An 18,987-nucleotide genomic window follows, 5' to 3' on the forward strand; every position below is an offset into this window, starting at 1 on the left:
GTCATGAAAGAGGCTGACTTGGATGTACAGCAGTCACAGAGAACCATGCCTGGCATAGAGTTAAACTAGGCTATAATCTGTTCAGGAAAGAGAGGAAGAATGGTGTTACATATAAAACAGATTCAAGCAACAGAACCGCAGGGTTTGCAAGATAAGGAGGTGGCACTGTGGGGTAATCTGGAAAGAGGGAAGGGAACAGCCATTTGTACTGGTGTAATATACACAGGCAGAAGAAATGGAGAGAGATTTAATTGAAGACATTCACAAAATTGCTATGAAAGGAGCGGTGCCACTGCTTGGTGATTTCCACCTGCAGGACGTTGGTTGGAACATCCCAGCTGCAGTGGTATCTGGAAACAGGGAGGTCCCGGACTGTCTGATAACAGAACTGGGGGAGAGTGGTTCTGGTGCCATAGCAGGGGGATCACTGGATGTTGAGGGCCAGTCTTAGAACACAGGCAGAGGCAGTTCAAGCAGAGGAAAACTAATTCTGCTAGGATGGGAATCATTAACTGGAAGGGGATAAACTAGGAGAAGTCTGAAATCTGCTTCACTTTTTAGAAGGAGTTAATAAACATGTGGATGAAGGTGAACCGGTAAATGTAGTATACTTGGATTTTCAGAAGGCGTTTGACAAAGTTCCTCATGAGAGGCTTCTAGGAAAAGTAAAAAGTCATGGGACAGGTGGCGATGTCCTTTCGTGGATTGCAAACTGGCTAAAAGACAGGAAACAGAGAGTAGGATTAAATGGACAATTTTCTCAGTGGAAGGGAGTGGACAGTGAAGTGCCTCAGGGATCTATATTGGGACCCTTATTTTTCAATATATTTATAAATGATCTGGAAAGAAATATGACAAGTGAGGTAATCAAATTTGCGGATGATACTAAATTGTTAAGAGTAGTTAAATCACAAGCAGATTGTGATAAATTGCAGGAAGACCTTGTGAGGCTGGAAAATTGGGCATCACAATGGCAGATGAAATTTAATGTGGACAAGTGCAAGGTGATGCATATAGGGAAAAATAACCCATGCTATAATTACACAATGTTGGGTTCCATATTAGGTGCTACAACCCAAGAAAGAGATCTAGGTGTCATAGTGGATAACGCATTGAAATCGTCGGTGCAGTGTGCTGCGGCAGTCAAAAAAGCAAACAGAATGTTAGGAATTATTAGAAAGGGAATGATGAATAAAACGGAAAATGTCATAATGCCTCTGTATCGCTCCATGGTGAGACCGCACCTTGAATACTGTGTACAATTCTGGTCGCCGCATCTCAAAAAAGATATAATTGCGATGGAGAAGGTACAGAGAAGGGCTACCAAAATGATAAGGGGAATGGAACAGCTCCCCTATGAGGAAAGACTGAAGAGGTTAGGACTTTTCAGCTTGGAGAAGAGACGACTGAGGGGGGATATGATAGAGGTGTTTAAAATCATGAGAGGTCTAGAACGGGTAGATGTGAATTGGTTATTTACTTTTTCGGATAATAGAAAGACTAGGGGGCACTCCATGAAGTTAGCATGGGGCACATTTAAAACTAATCTGAGAAAGTTCTTTTTTACTCAACGCACAATTAAACTCTGGAATTTGTTGCCAGAGGATGTGGTTAGTGCAGTTAGTATAGCTGTGTTTAAAAAAGGATTGGATAAGTTCTTGGAGGAGAAGTCCATTACCTGCTATTAATTAAGTTGACTTAGAAAATAGCCACTGCTATTACTAGCAACGATAACATGGAATAGACTTAGTTTTTGGGTACTTGCCAGGTTCTTATGGCCTGGATTGGCCACTGTTGGAAACAGGATGCTGGGCTTGATGGACCCTTGGTCTGACCCAGTATGGCATGTTCTTATGTTCTTCTTCTTCTTAGTGTATTTGGATTTCAGCAAGGCCTTTGACACGGTTCCGCATAGGAGATTTATAAACCTTCCACAATCAATACGTCAGATAACAGAAAAAAAAAAAAAAAGAGTTTCAAGTGTGAACAGAAAACATGGCTCTTTAGAAATGCTTACGATTTAACGTAAAATACCAATAGGTTGATAACTGCTACAACAGTACCACAGATAATGTTAGTGGAGTGAGCAATAAGTAATGAATGATGTGAAGTGTATTATTCGAGGAATTGGAACTTGTATTTACTGTTAGGTCGACCAAGAAAATGTATGAATATGAACTAGATTATATAGCAGCTAGTGTGATATCGTAGAATATGTATACGCTGTGGTGTTGAACTAGAAGGTGAATGTTGACCCACAGTATGTGGTCGTGCGGATATTGTATACTGTTGTGATCTTCTTTTGGATTGACGGTATATAAACCGCCTAAATAAATAAATAAATAAATAAATAAATAAACCAACCGAGCACCCTAGGTATGAGCCCTAATAGGACTGACTGAGATAGAAACAGGCTGTGTGGGATGAGATAAAGGGTAGTGGTAAATGGAATTCACTTCGGAGAAAGGGTGGTTACCAGTTCAGAATTTTTGTTTATCAATATCATGGAGGGGTTATCGGGAAAGGTTTGCCTTTTTTTTTGCAGTTGATAGTAAAATCTGCCACAGGGTAGACTCCCTGGAAAGTGTGGATGACATGAGGAGGGATCTAGTGAGGCTTGAGGGATGGTCTAGAGTCTGGCAGTTGAGATAATGCATTTGGGTTGCAAAAACTGAAGGAAGCAATACAGTATAGGGGATGAAGTTCCTCTGTGCTTGGGTACATAGGGAGAGGAACAACTGGCTGGAAAAAGGAGGTGATATTGCCTTTGTAGTGAGGCCTCATTTGGACTGCTGTATATGATTCTAGAGACAGCACTTACAAAAGGATATCAACTTAATAGAGTAAGTTCAGAAGGCAGTAACTAAAATGGTCCATGGTGGACATCATAAAGCATATGGAGTCAGACAAAGATCTAAACATGTATGCCTTGGAGGAAAGGAGGAAAAAGGAAAATATGATAGAGAGATGTAAATACCTCCAAGGAATAAATGCACAGGAGGCACACCTCTTTCAACAAAAAGGAGACTCTGAAATGAGAAAGGCCATGGGATGAGGGTGAAAGGGGGTAGACTGAGGACTAATCTAAGGGACTATTTCTTTGCAGATAGGCTAACGGACACTTGGAATAGCCTCCCTGTGAAGACAGTATCAGAAGTTCTCTGAGGGATAAGAAGGGACTGTAAAGCTGAATGGGAGATGGATAGACTGGATGCCATCATTTTCCATGTTTCTATCAATATGGGATTCTCAGGAGTTACCAAAATGTATTTCTCACACCAACCGCTAGACCACCTCAACATGCTGAGGGCCACCATCAGAGGTTTTACACAGCGATCTTGACTGCTCTCACATGGCTTGGGAATATTATCACATGCTCTTCATCTCAAGGGAGCCATGTGGCTCACCCCTCCTGTTTCCAAAGCAGGTTTCTTGCATTCTCGTGAAATTTCCAGAGACGTCACAGAGGAAGCTTAGTCTTTTGCGTTTATTCGGCACCATGCCACAATAGCTCCGAATACCAAAAAGGCCTATGGCTGGAGGAGGAACAAAATACATCTATCGCTGTAGTTTTCCTACACACTGTGCCTCCTATGCATTTTAAAACATCAGTTGGTCACAGCATCTTAATAGTAATATCTCAGAGACTATATTCCTATTAGAAATGTTAATAACAAAGGGCATTTATAAAAGAGTCCAACCATAACATTTCACACTGAATTCTTTTTGTTGCTTCAAGAATAACTACATAGAAAGGATAGTGGATGAAGGGAACAGTGACAAGGCCCAAAATGGAAACTCAATCAAAGATTGTCTGAGACAAGTTCCACAGAAGATTACAGTAATAGGAAAGGGAAAACAACACCAGAGACACACAGGTTTGCAGCCTAGTAGCAGAATAATGCAAAGACTACATGGCCTTGGCAATCTTTATCTGAAAACATATTGTTTCTATAAAAAAAACCCAAAACCACAGAAATCAGATTTACCACTATACCCCTCATATCCAAGGTCCTGAATTTACGCAGTGCTGCCTGCCGGTGTGACGAATGTGATCAGTTATCTAAAGCACTTCTGATCATCACGTATACACATACAAAATCATTTATACAAAATAACATTCCCCACTGCAAAGTAACTAATTAACTGCTGTCCAGGAAGAGAAAGAGATACTAACACTTTTCTACAGAGTGTGGATAATGTTCAGAAGCACTGACACGCGTAAAAGGCGGCTTCACGTGCATAAACAGGCTTTTTAAAAATAAACCCAGGTTTAAGCAAGTCTTTTTTCCCATGTACTGGAAAGAGACTTACGTGCGGGAAGGCTCACTCTGAAAATTCAGGCCGAAACACGTACGAATTTCAGCCCTAAGCTCAGTACAATTGAGTTCAGTGATCCAAGATCGCCAGAGAGACAGAGATACTAATGCACACACCCTTCCCTCTCTGCAGAGTAGCTACAGCTCCAGAGAGAGTAATTAATACTCCTCAGGAAAAGTCAGAGTTACTAAGACATCCACCCTCCCTTACTCAAAGTAACTGCATATCTCCAAGGACACAGAAAGATATTAATACACACATTCTCCTTCACTGCAATCATTACTCCTCAAGGAAAGAACTACTAATACACGCACCATCGCTGAATGCAGAGAAACAGTTACTAAGACATTCACCCTCCCTTACTCCAAGTAACCACATATCTCCAAGGACACAGAAAGATATTAATACACACATTATTCTTCACTGCAATCATTACTCCTCAGGGAAAGAGCTACTAATACACGCACCATCGCTGAATGCAGAGAAAGAGTTACTAAGACATTCACCCTCCCTTACTCCAAGTAACCACATATCTCCAAGGACACAGAAAGATATTAATACACACATTATTCTTCACTGCAATCATTACTCCTCAGGAAAAGTCAGAGTTACTAAGACATTCACCCTCCCTTACTCAAAATAACCGCATATCTCCAAGGACACAGAAAGATATTAATACACACATTATTCTTCACTGCAATCATTACTCCTCAGGGAAAGAGCTACTAATACACGCACCATCGCTGACTGCAGAGAAAGAGTAACTAAGACATCCACCCTCCCTTACTCCAAGTAACCACATATCTCCAAGGACACAGAAAGATATTAATACACACATTATTCTTCACTGCAATCATTACTCCTCAGGGAAAGAGCTACTAATACACGCACCATCGCTGACTGCAGAGAAAGAGTTACTAAGACATCCACCCTCCCTTACTCAAAGTAACCGCATATCTCCAAGGACACAGAAAGATATTAATACACACATTATTCTTCACTGCAATCATTACTCCTCAGGGAAAGACAGAGTTACTAAGACATTCACCCTCCCTTACTCAAAGTAACCGCATATCTCCAAGGACACAGAAAGATATTAATACACACATTCTCCTTCACTGCAAGCATTACTCCTCAGGGAAAGAACTACTAATACACGCACCATCGCTGACTGCAGAGAAAGAGTTACTAAGACATCCGCCCTTCCTGATTTCTAGGGAGAATCAGGGGTCAGTTTTCAAAAAATGCTCAGTACTTCAGATATGGACCTGACTTGTAGGCACCTATAATTAGATGGATTTTCAGTTGAATTCAGGCACTTATGTTTTCTGTTTCTCTAAATTTTGGCACTTGAATTAGGCCTGCAATTCAGTTGCTTAGATTTTATGATCCCAGAATAGGTTCCAAGGAAAGAGAGACTGGACAGAGGTGATCCAGAGAAGGGCAACCAAAATGGTGTGGGGTCAGTATTGGAAGACTTATGAGGAAAGGCTGAAGGATCTGAATATGTATACCCTGGAAGAGAGGAGGTGCAGGAGAGCTATGATACAGACCTTCAGATATCTGAAAGTTTTAAGGATGCACAATAGTCAAACCTTTTCCTTTGGAAAGCAGACAGTAGAACTAGGAGTCATGAAATGAAACTCCAATGAGGATGATTCAGACCCAAAATCAGAAATATTTCTTCACAGAGAAGGGGGTGAATGCCTGGAATGCCCTTCCATAAGAGGTGGAGAAGATAAAAAGACACAGGGTAAACAAACACTGTGGATCCTTAAATGCTAAGCATGGAAATGAAGAAAATGGTGCATGGTGGTAACTTGCACAGAGCAGTAGTTACTACCCTTAACCAATTAGCTTTCATGCTTTTGATGCAATTGCAACATCACTCTCCAAGAGGAATTGGATTCAGACAACAGATGACACTAGGCCCTGACTTTCATGGTCTGTGGTAATGATACGCAGACATTAGGAAAAAAGTGAAGGTCTGCTTCTACGGCCAAGTCCAAAAGCAAAGTGTGATCAAGCAGCATGGTCTGAATTATCAAGGCCGCTCACCCATAAAAACATTGGTAGTAGATTTACTAACTTTAACATAAGGCTTGGGGGTAACCTGCATAGAGCAGCAGTTACTACCATAAGAAACTTGCTGGGCAGAATGGATGGACCATTTGGTCTTTTTCTGCTGCCATTACTATGTTAGATGTGGTTTCCTCTTGTAGAATTGAACTCTGGATTTTTTCAGATGGCCTGGATAAGAAATGCACTATCGGCACAGCAACAATCTCATCATGAAATCGTTCGGTTGGATGATGCCGGAGACACCAGTGAGCATACAATCGCGTGTGTAGCTGATCTCATCATTTCCTTTTGAGTTTCATCTGTAATGCTATTTGCTTGGATACAGAAAGGTGCTAGATGCATATGTCCCATATTATCAGATTTCTTCAATACAGCCAGGTGTTGCCATCTCAAGAAATCTGGAGATACCAATTTGTTCGACAAAAAATGAAAGCCTACTTACTCTTACTCTAAAAATCATGCCAGTCCCACATTGATTTTAATTAAGTCTTGGCACTTCCCAGATTGTCGCCCTTTTGTCTTCACAAATTTACCTGTCTGCTTGATTTTCCCTGCAGTTTATGACCAAGTCTAGTACCCATCCCCGTCACCAAATTGTTGTGTTGTCCCCCAGAGTGACTGAGGATAGACAGAAATAAAAATAACAGGTTTGTTGAGGAGCTTGGGATCTGTACACATTGCTGACAGAGACAAGGCCAGAGAGAGTCCTAGCAAGCTTCCTCTGCATAGTTTCTCCAGTTCCTTAGAATCGAAGGCTTGCCTGCCTGTTCATGCTGCTTCGTTTTCAGCTAACTCCGTAAGCCAGCTAATGGCTCATTGTTTCACTCAAGCATTCCCTGAAGAACTCACTCCTTTATGCCATTCTTTCAGCCGCCTATTTCTGAGTTCCTTTTAATTTGTTCATACAAAAGAATGCGGGTACAGTAAGGGTACGGATGATAAATGTGTATGTTTACCTACACTCATATGTAGAAAAATGTAAATTACGAATCGGTCGCCTTTATGTATATTCATATGCAGATAAACAGATTTAAAATGGGTTTACACCTGGAGATATATCAACATATTTTGAAATGTACTCTTCCATACATCTGTAGGCAGAATGTGTTACAAAAGTGCTGTCTTTTGTTGGCACATCAAAAAGAGATGTAGTACATGAATTTCCAAGACTGTATGGATCCCTTCATCATGGGCGACAGTACGTCTGAAGACAAGAAGCATTTTCACCTAGAGAGTAGGAACTTCCACAGGAGAGGACACCAGGAGGTCTTGGATGAAGACTGGAGTAGTATCAATTAATAACTAGCAGAAGTTTAGCCACAAGTATTAAGAATATCGTGAATAGTGTGTTATGGTAGTACCACATCATTTGATTCAGTTCATTGTTTTTATAATCCAATAGAAAAATATACATTACAGGCCAGATCATCCAACACCCAATCAACCAAAAAGCTCAACTAACCAGCATCTAGCAGCAGGGATTTTTTTTTTTTTTTTTTGCTGCTGCCAAGAAAGTTTAAGCAGAATACTAATCAATATTAGGGTGCACAGTAGCTTTTCTTTGCTAGCATCTTGTTCACTGATAGACACATGAGAGGAGGGGGACATGACAGGAAGGGAGGAGTGGGATTTGGAAGCAGAGCAGAAACCTGCATTGACCATGCCCCATGTACGCCAGATTAACAAACCTTGTATTGTATTTCAGTCTCCAGGTTCTTCTTTTCTGTGTACTTAAAAAATTGCCCTTAGGGAGTAGCACAAAAATTGCAGACGGAGTGCTCGGGTTGGATATAGTCGATTAATGGTTGTTCATCCTGGTTGGTCTTGCACCAGATGAGATATACAAATCATGCACTTGTAGTGGGAATGATACTTTTTGGGCAGGTCTGCTGGCAGGTCTTGCATGTTGTCATATCAACGAGTAGAGTACCTCTTGTTCCTGATGCCTAGTTAGATGGTAATTTGGTCCAGATGAGTAGGTTAGAGTGGAGGGGATGTTGCTTACAGGCTATAATAGGTGATTCGGTGAATATAATTTTGTGTGGTCCTTCCATGGTAAGCAAATGTTGAAGATCCTTGGTGTTGTCTGTTTAATGGCGATATTCTGGGGTTTTAAGTAGTAACAAGGGGTACCCAAGCTATGTTTTGTTCCATTTTGATTGAGGTTTTTCCAAGGATATTTGTGCCCCTGGTAGTTGAAGGCACTGCGGAGAGAGGCGAGGTATCTCTTTCTATTAGCCTTAGCTGCACATATTCAATGGTATCAGACGGTCTGACAACAGATTGCCAATATCGTCATGTGGCTGGGATGGAAGCTGGAGTTGGGTTAAATTTCAGAGGCAGCAATTATCAAACCCAAGCAGAGCTTCCTCTTGAAAATCTGGGACGATAAGTGCACTGATGATACAAAGTACCTGCGTGCTTGGCACCTGCATTAAATTACATCCCCCTATGTGTACACTTGCATGTGAAGTTTGGTTTGTACATGCTTGTTGGTTCAATAAAAATCTTGAATACAAAAAAAAAAAAATTACATCCCCCAACAGTGCACAGAGGGATTTCAAAACTTTCTTGTGCCTGTCCACAGCGTGACCATATTTTAACTGCTTCCATGGGGGTAGGTTAACATTCACATCTGTTTTTGCTCCCATAATGGGTCAATGGGATTTTGCTGATTGCAGATTCTATGTGATCCGTTATTTTTTTTAGCCTGGTACTTCCTCCTTTCTTTTATTCCAGCTCAATTGTCATCGGTGCTGGAATTCTGACGCTATGAAGCCTTCATTCCCAACAATCTGGGGATTTCCCCCTAATTTGATAGACCCATTCTTGCAGCAATGGTCCTGAGGTCGGGAGCCATGTCCCAGGACTCCTTTCGAAACCCTGCATCAATGTGGTGTGCTCTCCTCCGTGTGCTATTTAGCACCTGCTTGTCAAGGCCTAAAATTTCAACGCGACCCCTGACCCTATTCCTTTAGCATTTCCAGGTCAGTACCTGCAGCAACAGGACTCCTTTCACAACACTGCAACCACAGGCTCTTGATCCAACCACTAGGTGTTGCCACTGTTTGACGAGTGAGACTCCCTACCCATAGGGGCTCTGAACGCTGCCCTCCCCAGCATCCCCTGTCCTGGTCCGACCTGTGGGGCAGGAAGACCTCAGTTGGGAATAAAACCTAGCTCTCTATGCATGGTGGCACACAACTCCATCAACAAGTCACTGGGGCTGGCTCACGTGTGAACTTTATAGCATGCCTGCTGTTTTGAGGGTTCAACAGGATGTGTTGAATTACTTATGAAGGAGATGGAGCTGTTAGAGCAGAAGATGTCATGGAAGAGGTCAGGGCAGAATTGGAAGGGGACGGGGTGAGACAAAGACACCAACACAATCTTGAGCAATTCCAAAAATACCTCCATATTCAGACAAGAAAATGTAATTTCCAAAGATTTAATCAATGGTAACTGTTTTTCAAACACTGTTGTACACTGGGCAGTGTGTAAGGCACAATGTTGTTACTATCGCTAATAAAGCACCATCCCCAAAGTGCCAATGCCATGATTATGCAGAAACATTCCAATGCATATGTTCTGTCCCCTGCATGGTCTCAGACAGAAACATAGAAATGACGGCGGAAAAGGACCAAATGATCCACCCAGTCTGCCCTGCAAGCTTACGCCAGTATCTGCCGCACTGTGCAGGTTAACCCCCCTGCTTATCAGTTTCCCAGGGCCCTCGCTGAATGCTGTTCACAAGACAGGTGATGCAGCGGAGACAAGGCTGCAGAAGTTCAGCCATAAGCTCCTCAGGGAACTAGGAGGGATGGTTACGTGGTAGTTGGATTTCCCTCTGCAGCCTTGTCACCTCTGCTCTATGGCCCTCTGAGATGGCCACTCTTACATGGCATGGTTGGAGTAGATGCCATGAAACGAGTAGTAGCTTCAGAGGTGGCAGAAAATGGTGTGTGCTGGCGGTTGCCTGAACTTGCTTTGCCAGCCTATGGAGATGGCCATTACAGTCGTTGCTGTGGTTAATCAAGCCAAAGACCGCTGCAGGCATTCAGAGGCTTCAGCATCAACACTTATTCCCCAACACTACAAGGTGTTTGCAGAGGGAGGACGGAAGCTCTCTCTGGTATGATACAAACATTTCGAAGGGCATTAGCAGTGAATTTGGGAGACTGACATCAAACTCAACACACTCTGGCTTACAAGTGAGGTTCGGTCCTGTCAAGGTATGCACAAAATCAATCCATTTAGAGGCATTAGCCAACGGAAATGGTCGGATGCTAGTGTCCCTTTGTCTGAGGGCTGGCAGATTTCCCTTCCTGCCGTCAACAGGATGGATGTGCCTGGGCTGGCCAAGGCTCCCTCTGCAAGTCCTTCTCCTCTTTGGCCTACATCCGAGGTGTGTGCTTTTGTCTCCTTCTTTCACCTCTTCTCCTGGGTTTCAGCACTCAGTACCGACAGCAAACCTCATGTACAGGTTTACGTTTAAACAGGTTCTGCAGCAAGGGGAACTGAGCCATGAAGAAATTAGGACTGTGCACGCTCAATTCAGCGTGGACATGCTATTTGCGTTGCATGCAGAAGCCGTGGTGTTCTGGGTTAGGTCACATACTAACCGTGTTCGTGCGCTATTGAGTCACAGGAAGCATCCGTGGGGGGAGACGGGCAATGACAGGAAGAGAATGGAAGGGAGGTTTCTGAAAGCCGTTCTGATTTTGAAGTGACTCTGGCTAGTCTTCTCTCGAAAGAGCCGATTGCTCTTACCACAAGAGCTCTACAGCAATCAGTAAGGTGTGTGGGAGGAAAAAAGAATAAAAGAAACAAGGGGATGGAAAATGTAACAGAAGAGAAAATCAGGAAATAAAAAAATGTAAAAAAAGAATGAGCAACAGGAAGCCGCGCTTTGTCTCCCCTCTATCTTAGTGTTAGAGGCACCAAAGCTGTTTGCCTTCCCCTCGATGTCGAGTCAGATAGAAGTTGCATCACTGCTTGTAGCCCCTTCGCTAAAGAGGGACCCACCACCCAGGAATTTTACTTCCTCACATACATCTCTTATCTCTGTAAATGACACGTTACAGCATTATTAGAATTCAGGCACAAGAAAAGGCCCGGCCCAAAAGAGCTTATAATCCACGTGAGTACCTGAGGCAATGGGAGGTAAAATGGCTTGCCCCAAGGTTACAAGGAGCGTCAGTGCAGGGGGGGATTTGAATCCTGGTAAATGGTTCAATTGCCCCCCTTTTTTCCCTTAGGACCACAGTGGCAAATCTTCACTTACCCTGCCCTTCCCCAGATATTATGGAGCCAGTCCGGTGGCCTGCAGAAGACCTGATCTCAATCCCAGCTTCTGCTCCCCGAGTCGGGACAGGCTTTGCACCACATGCATCTGCTTCCAATAGTAGCCACGGCTGAGCTAGATGGGGGAGTTTATAAAAGTGGATGAGCTGGGGGTAGAACCGCAGGTAGTTAGGAACGAAGGCTCAAGACTTTGGATCCCGTCCTTGGTTCCGATTGCGCTGATCGCCCAAAAGAACCAAGCCCAAAGAAGAAAAGTTGCGGGCAGGATGCCAAACATTTCACTTTTGGAAAAAAGGGTTAATGAAGGAGGAAACATTCCCAGATTTCCAGTATCTGTTTTAGAGAAACTCCCAGATTTCCACCCCCACCCCCCCCCCAAAAAAAATATTTCGGTTAAGCAAGATGAAGTGCTAACAAAGTGATTGTCGCTCTGATCACCACAGCACGCTGAGCATACAACAGCCAGGAGAAAGTGCTCTCTCCGACACCGTTCGGCACGAGAGGGTGCACGGCCCAGCAGGAGGTGGGAAAATTCTGGAAGTAGCAGCAGACTTTCCGAAAGCGTTAAAAGCTGGCCACCTGCCCCGCACACATTGGGAGCCAATAACCATATGTGATGTGGAGGAGCTGTCTTGCAAAAATGTTCTTTGTCATGGTAACGGCCGGTTCCGTCTGCGAGCTTCCTTCCCCTCCCCACTCTGGCTGGGCCCGCTCTCTGCTCCGGCGTCCAGCTCTGGACGAGGGGGATCCCACCTCTGCATCCCGCACCTAACCCTCGACTGGGCTCGCACATCATGACCCTAATTAATAAGGCGACAATAATCACGACAGGCCTGGATCTGACAGATTTCACCCCCCCCCCCCATCTACAGTACAGTAAGATCTTGAGCGCACGAGGCCTGGAACAGGAGAAAGAAACCGTCAGCCAGAAAAACGGACGCTTTGAGAAGCGGAAAACGGTGTTGGAGATTTGAGTCTTTTGTAGGCACACAAAAGCAAGAAGCGATAAAGGCCCGTTTGAAGGTTACCGTAAAATCAATTGCTGTGAGATTTCTCATGCCCTGGCCCTCATCTCAGACAGGGCTTGGGCCTGCATCGCTAAGAAGGATGTAATGTGGTGGTGGGGGAAGAAAGCTGGGTGGCACAATATGAGGGGCAAACAGAATAAAGCCCAGCATTCAGACACACACACTAATATCTTTTTAGGGCTTTTCCTCCCGCTGTGGTTCGGCTCTGCTTCCAGTCTTTTTTGTCACCTGGGTGGGGGTGGAAGAGGAAGGGAATTCAAAGTAGACACCGTGGACCTTTTCCTGTGGCCATCAGAGCTTGCTTCCCCAATTCTGTTCCACCTCTTCTCGCTACAAGCCATCCAGCTCAGCAGCATGGCCTACATAGGTTTACAGTACGGAGTGGCTGCAGTTTAGCCTCTCGGCAATCACAGCCGCACATTCATAATTCATTCACTTAACAAAAGCCAGCAGGGAGACCTCGTAAAATCAAAATCTATTGCACTTGTGCCCCTCTTTCGGCACGAGACAGAGCATGCACGACTGTTACATAATAAAACATTTGGCTAATGGGACCCCAGTGAGATTCTCTCCCTCGCTGAAGTCTGTTTGGCTTTCTCTGAGCCATTTTAGCGTCAGCCCCCCCACCACCACTCGCACAGCTCTGAGCATCACAGGAGACTTGGTCAATGTCACAAGAAACAGGAAGACAATTCGGCCTTAAGTTTCAATGTGTGTCACTTCATTTTGGAATGAGGAGGGAGAAAGCATCCAGAGAGGCGCCCCCCCGTTAGTCAGCGGGAGAAGGAGCAGATCAGCTCCCGAATCCCTCGGAAGGCTTGGACAGCTCCCCATCCTCATGCTGATGGGAATCGAGGGCTAAGTTCTTTGGACGGCAAGTGCCTGCGACTTGTTTTCTAAACGCACCAATCAGCAGTGGAAGCATTGGCATTCATACTAAAACCCGAGCCCCAGGCTTTGCCTAATGCATCAGCCAGGGGCCGTTCTAGCATGAGGCAGGGTGAGGCGGCCACTTCAGGTGGCAAAAACTGTCCCGTCCCGTCCCCCTCCAAACTCCTCTAGCGGCTGCTCACCCTGCCACCAAAACAAGAAAGGACCCATGGGCCCTCCGGTGGAAAGTCCTGGGGGAATTCTGCATTCTTGCGAAGCGCAGAATTCGCCCCCCCCCCCCCCCCCCGCCCCGCGCAGCCGGGGTCTCCTCCATCTCTGTCATTTTCTGCGCAGAATTGATTCTGGCAAAGATGGAGGAGACCCCGGCGTGGAGCTTGTCCCGCTCGCAGCAAAGAGTGTGTGTGTGAGAGAGAGAGAGAATGTGAGCCTGGGGGGTGTGTGTGAGAGAGCATGTGTGTGTGTGGGGGGGGGGGGGGGGCACCATCTCATCCCTGGCCTCAGGCAGCAGATTGCCTTGAGCCGCCCCTGGTGTCAGCCATGTTAATAGACTCCTCAGTCCTCCGTGAGAGAATGTAAAAACCAGAACTGCTTTCTTTTTCATAACACCACGCATCCCGATACTCGCCGGATGGCATCCACTACGACTAACAGGAGACTAAGGGAAACAGGAAGGAAGGGCAGGCAAATCAGGATTCACAACCAACAAACCCACAGGAATCGAGTGTATCTATGTCTACACCTTGTGCTGCCACGGAGTTCAGATGCCTCCAGATACAGCCGAGAGAAGGAACTGGCTTGATGGCTGGAAACACCACAACAGCATGAGAATTACTCACTAAACCCACTGACCTCCAACTTCCAGCTACAAATGCAAAGGATTTTTATTCAAAAAGCCTCTGAAAGGTGAAATACAGCAGTTAGTCAGTGCCCCATGATAGGCTGTGTCAGAGCAAAGCCTGAATGCTCGGGGGGGGGGGGGGGGTTAAGGAGGATCATACAAGACCCGGATCCATGTTCTAAATTTCTCAGATAACGATGCCTGAACTAGCGACAGCCGTGATTTGCACTCGTCTCATCCGCAACTTCCCTTGTGCTCCTCTTTTCTAGCAGCGCCCCATGTGCCAGCCTCGCCAGGGTCATTCCTACAGCAGAGAAGCCTCCTGCACCTCCTCACTAGCAGCAGTACAGCTCCGAGCACTGGTGCCCCTGGGCATTTCTGCCCCAGTGCGCCTGATCTCCCTTCTCCAAGAGGCAATCAATCGGCTAAGCGGAGTGGTTCATCCACATCTCGCACCTAATCCGTACCTTCATCCCCAAACGCTATACGCCAGTGCATTCAAAGCAGCTCGTTTTAGCTAAGTCTCCAACAGGGCCCATTTGATAAACTAATATTTCCCAACTCTGTGCTGGAGCTGCACCAGAATGAATACCCGCATGCACTGGAAACCAGTCTCTCTCACGCACTGGTTAGGGGCATGCCTCCAAGGAAACCTCAGTCCACCTCATCCGCAGAACGAGAGGGGGAGGGAGGAACAATGCTTAGACGGCGGAAGAGTAGCCTTGTGGTTACAGCAATGGGCCGAGAACCAGGGAAGCCAGGGTTCAAATTCCACTGGTGCTTTGTGACCTTGGGCAGGTCACTTCACCTCCATTGCCTCGGGTACAAACTTAGGGCCCCGTTTACTAAGCATTTTCCCCAAACAGACACAAAATGGGAGAAAAGCAGGTCCTTAGATCGTAAGCCCTCTGAAGTAGTTATTGTACACCTGTATTTGCAACTCACCTTGAGATGGATCTGGAAACTTGCAAGTAATTAAATCTAAAATCCAAGAAAGGTCAAACTATGCAGACTGCTATAAGGCCGAAGGTTTTTCTGGCAATCCAGCGCAGGGGCATTTCTAAGTGCAGCCGTGGAGCTGCCTTGGACTACCAAGCTCCCAAGGAGAGGAGTGGGGCGCTCTGCAGACATACTGTCTACAGCTCCAGTTTGCTTGTCAGGTTACGCATTGCCTACCTCCAGCCTGAGGCAGGTCTCTGTAGTCAATGGTCTAGAGATACCAAGGGTGTTAGGACCAGAGAAAAGCACAAATGTCAATATATCAGGGTTATCGTATCATTACAGAGGTAGCAAACGCTGGGAGAGCAATGGGTCAAACTGGGAACTCCATCCTCTTTTAGCCCCCCAAACGCCACAGCTCTTGATCCTCTCTGTTATACCAAAGCGTGGGAAAGAAACCCAACGTTAATCAGGAAATAGGACTCCAAGTTCAATCAACCTTACCTGCTTCTCTGCACTTCTACGTCAGTCTGCAGTGATTCAAAATGTACAGGAGGAGGGATAACCCCGGAGAGTCTGGACAAACATCTCCTTCCTTCCAGCAGTCTATCAGCGTCAGAAGGTACAATTCATGTATGCCAGTGTTTGAACTCGACCAAAAAAAAGTCTGCAACTGCAAACCATTTGAAGCTCCCCTGGAAGAAGGGAGGTCTAGAAATGGGCTGGGGTTGGGAGGAGGGTAGGGGGAAAGAGCTCACTCTTGCTGTGTCAAATCAGTTAACTACCAGGAAGCAGCCCCGGCCGGGACTGCTGCAGATCGATCTCCTCCAGGCTCCTTCTTTACCAAACAGCAAGTAGGGAGCAAATTAGGTATCCAGGAAGTGCTGAAGTATTATCCACCAGCATTGGTGAGAGGCCTGCTCCCAGCTCTCAAGTGAGATGCTCCAGCCACTAGAGTCTCAATTCATATTTATAGTTTAGATGCCCACCACAAGAGCTTCAAAAGAAATCAAGACTGGAACAAGCTTTACGAAGCATGCACATTGGTGAGTTTTCACTACCTGGGCTTTGTCTTGATTTTATTCATATTTGTCCTGAACTGACCATTCATATCCAGGCTGGATTTCTTGTAGATTCAATGCCAAGTGGAAAAGTCCCCACGCTTCCTTTCTCCGCCAGGTAAAGTCTTCTCAGCAATCCAAAGAAACTCCCCAAAGCAACGGGAAGAGCATGGCTGTGTCTCATGGTCCCAGGCTTAGCTCAATTCCTGCATGGAGGTCCTTTGCTGGACAGCAGGCTGGACAGGTCCTAATCTGAGGTTTGTCAGTGGAGAGACCTTAAGTGATGGAAAGCTGTGCTGAGAGCTTCACATGTTTTCCCCTGATATGGGACATGACTTTCTGTTCCAAGATTCCCGTCCTTAACTTGATCAATCAGTTTCCCTCTTCTGCCTATTCCCTTCACATCCACTTCACTCTTTTTGGCCCCAAAGAGTTACTTTCTTATGATTTTTATTTATTTTTTTTTGCTGTTCTTATGAGTATTCTCTCACTTTACATTTCGCTCCCCACCCTCCTTCCCAAGTCTCCCCATCCTTCCTCAGTAAAATCACAAAAATCTCTTCTCTTCTCCCTGGAAGGTGAAGCTTTCTCTCTGCCTTAATTTATAATCCCTTTCTTTCCCGAAGGATGAAAGCATTTTTCTCCCTCTCCTCCATTAAGAACTACAGTCTCACACTTTGCTCTTTTTATTTCAAGGGTTTGGGGGGGGGGGGGGTCCCTCTTGTTTTTATATGAATTATAAAATTCCTTGGTGGTTTGATTTTGCTTATCTTGATTTTTTTTTGGCTCTTTCTGTACCAAACTGCGCTATAATGATCTCTCTCCCCTCATACCTAACTCCTCTCCTGGGTTTAACAGTCTTCCCTCAGGCCTGGGGCTCTTTCCCCCCCGGGTAAAAGGGCATTTCTCCCCGTTGCCCGGTAACTCTGCCCTCTCCTTTTCGGGGGAAGGCGAATTCTTCCCCCATGGTCTGTATTTTTTTCTTCCAGGACTGAATGTCTGTCTCTCTCTTCCTGCTGTCTTTTCCTACCCTTCTCCAAGCTCTCCCCGATCCTGGCAGACACGGACCCCCCTCCTCTCCTTTTCCTGCTACGAATCGGGGGGGGTAACTACAGGTGTGCGGGAAATTTCTTCTTTGCGCCTTCTTTTGCTTTGATCCACAAACAGCGCCGTCAGCTCCTTTTATCCATTTTCGGCTCCGATCTCCAACTTCCCCGAGCTTCAGAGGACCTTAAAGGTTAGGCAGATGTCGGGAAGCAGGAACAGGGTAAGAGGATTGAGGGGGGGGGGGGAGCCCGGATAACGAGGAACGGTTGCAGAGATTTTGTAGATCCGGTTCCCCTCGCCCCCGGGACCGTCAGCCGCTGAGGGGGAAAACCGATGTCTCCGGGGGGGGGGGGGGGGCTCGGACAAAAGCCGCGTGGGCGGGCGGCTAATCCCGCGCGCCTTCTCCGCCTGATGCGCGCGTGAGGGGCCGGCGGCCGCTCATCCTCCGCTGCAGTTTCCCCCCTCCTCCTCCTCCTCCTCCTCGTCGTCCCCCGCTTCCGGTCCCCCCCTCCTCCTCCTCCTCCGGAGAGCCGCGGTGGAGTGGGAGGTCGATGGGTAACGATCTCCCTGCGGCCGGGACCGGGGCTGCTGCTGCTGCTGCTTCCTGAGGAGACGGAGAACCGGAGAGAGAGGGGGGGGGGGGGATCGCGCGCGCCCGCGCCCGCGCGATGGAACCTTCCAGCCCCGTCATCCAATGACGGAGCGAGTAGCTGGAGAATGACGCGCCGTCGCTATGGCAACGGGAAGCCAAAAAGGAGAGCCGGCAACGGCTCCCGCGGCCACTTAACCGCCTGAGCGCCGGGGCTGTGACGTTAGGGTGGGCGGCAAAAGCCCGAGCAGCAGCAGCAGCAGCCGGGCGCCATGGGAAGGACCTTGGGGGTCCCGGGCCCAGTGACCGGGGAGGAGGGGGTCCTGTGAACAGTGACATGCTGGCCAGGAGGGCCATAAGACTAGTGTTGTACTGGGGAGGAGGGGGCCCTGTGAACAGTGACATGCTGGCCAGGAGGGCCATAAGACTAGTGTTGTACTGGGGAGGAGGGGGTCCTGTGAACAGTGACATGCTGGCCAGGAGGGACATAAGACTAGTGTTGTACTGGGGAGGAGGGGGTCCTGTGAACAGTGACATGCTGGCCAGGAGGGCCATAAGACTAGTGTTGTACTGGGGAGGAGGGGGCCCTGTGAACAGTGACATGCTGGCCAGGAGGGACATAAGACTAGTGTTGTACTGGGGAGGAGGGGGTCCTGTGAACAGTGACATGCTGGCCAGGAGGGCCATAAGACTAGTGTTGTGATGGGGAGGAGGGGGGCCCTGTGAACAGTGACATGCTGGCCAGGAGGGCCATAAGACTAGTGTTGTACTGGGGAGGAGGGGGCCCTGTGAACAGTGACATGCTGGCCAGGAGGGCCATAAGACTAGTGTTGTACCGGGGAGGAGGGGGCCCTGTGAACAGTGACATGCTGGCCAGGAGGGCCATAA

At 46.7% G+C, this 18,987-nt stretch overlaps 1 protein-coding gene across 10 annotated transcripts in view; it reads right to left on the minus strand.

The window, feature by feature from the left end:
• SYNGAP1 (synaptic Ras GTPase activating protein 1) overlaps nt 1-18,987 on the minus strand; it is a 211,396-nt gene that overhangs the window by 84,733 nt on the left and 107,676 nt on the right. The window contains exon 1 of one of the 10 annotated variants that reach the window (XM_029584380.1): nt 15,907-18,121. The exons of 8 other annotated variants lie outside the window; for them this stretch is intronic. The gene's annotated coding sequence lies outside the window, so the exon portion shown is untranslated. Of the gene's footprint in view, nt 1-15,906; nt 18,122-18,987 lie in introns of those variants that run through there. One more of the 10 variants, XM_029584379.1, reaches the window with a different exon arrangement.

This window comes from Rhinatrema bivittatum, chromosome 19 (genome assembly GCF_901001135.1).
Source record: "Rhinatrema bivittatum chromosome 19, aRhiBiv1.1, whole genome shotgun sequence".
Lineage (NCBI taxonomy): Eukaryota > Metazoa > Chordata > Amphibia > Gymnophiona > Rhinatrematidae > Rhinatrema > Rhinatrema bivittatum.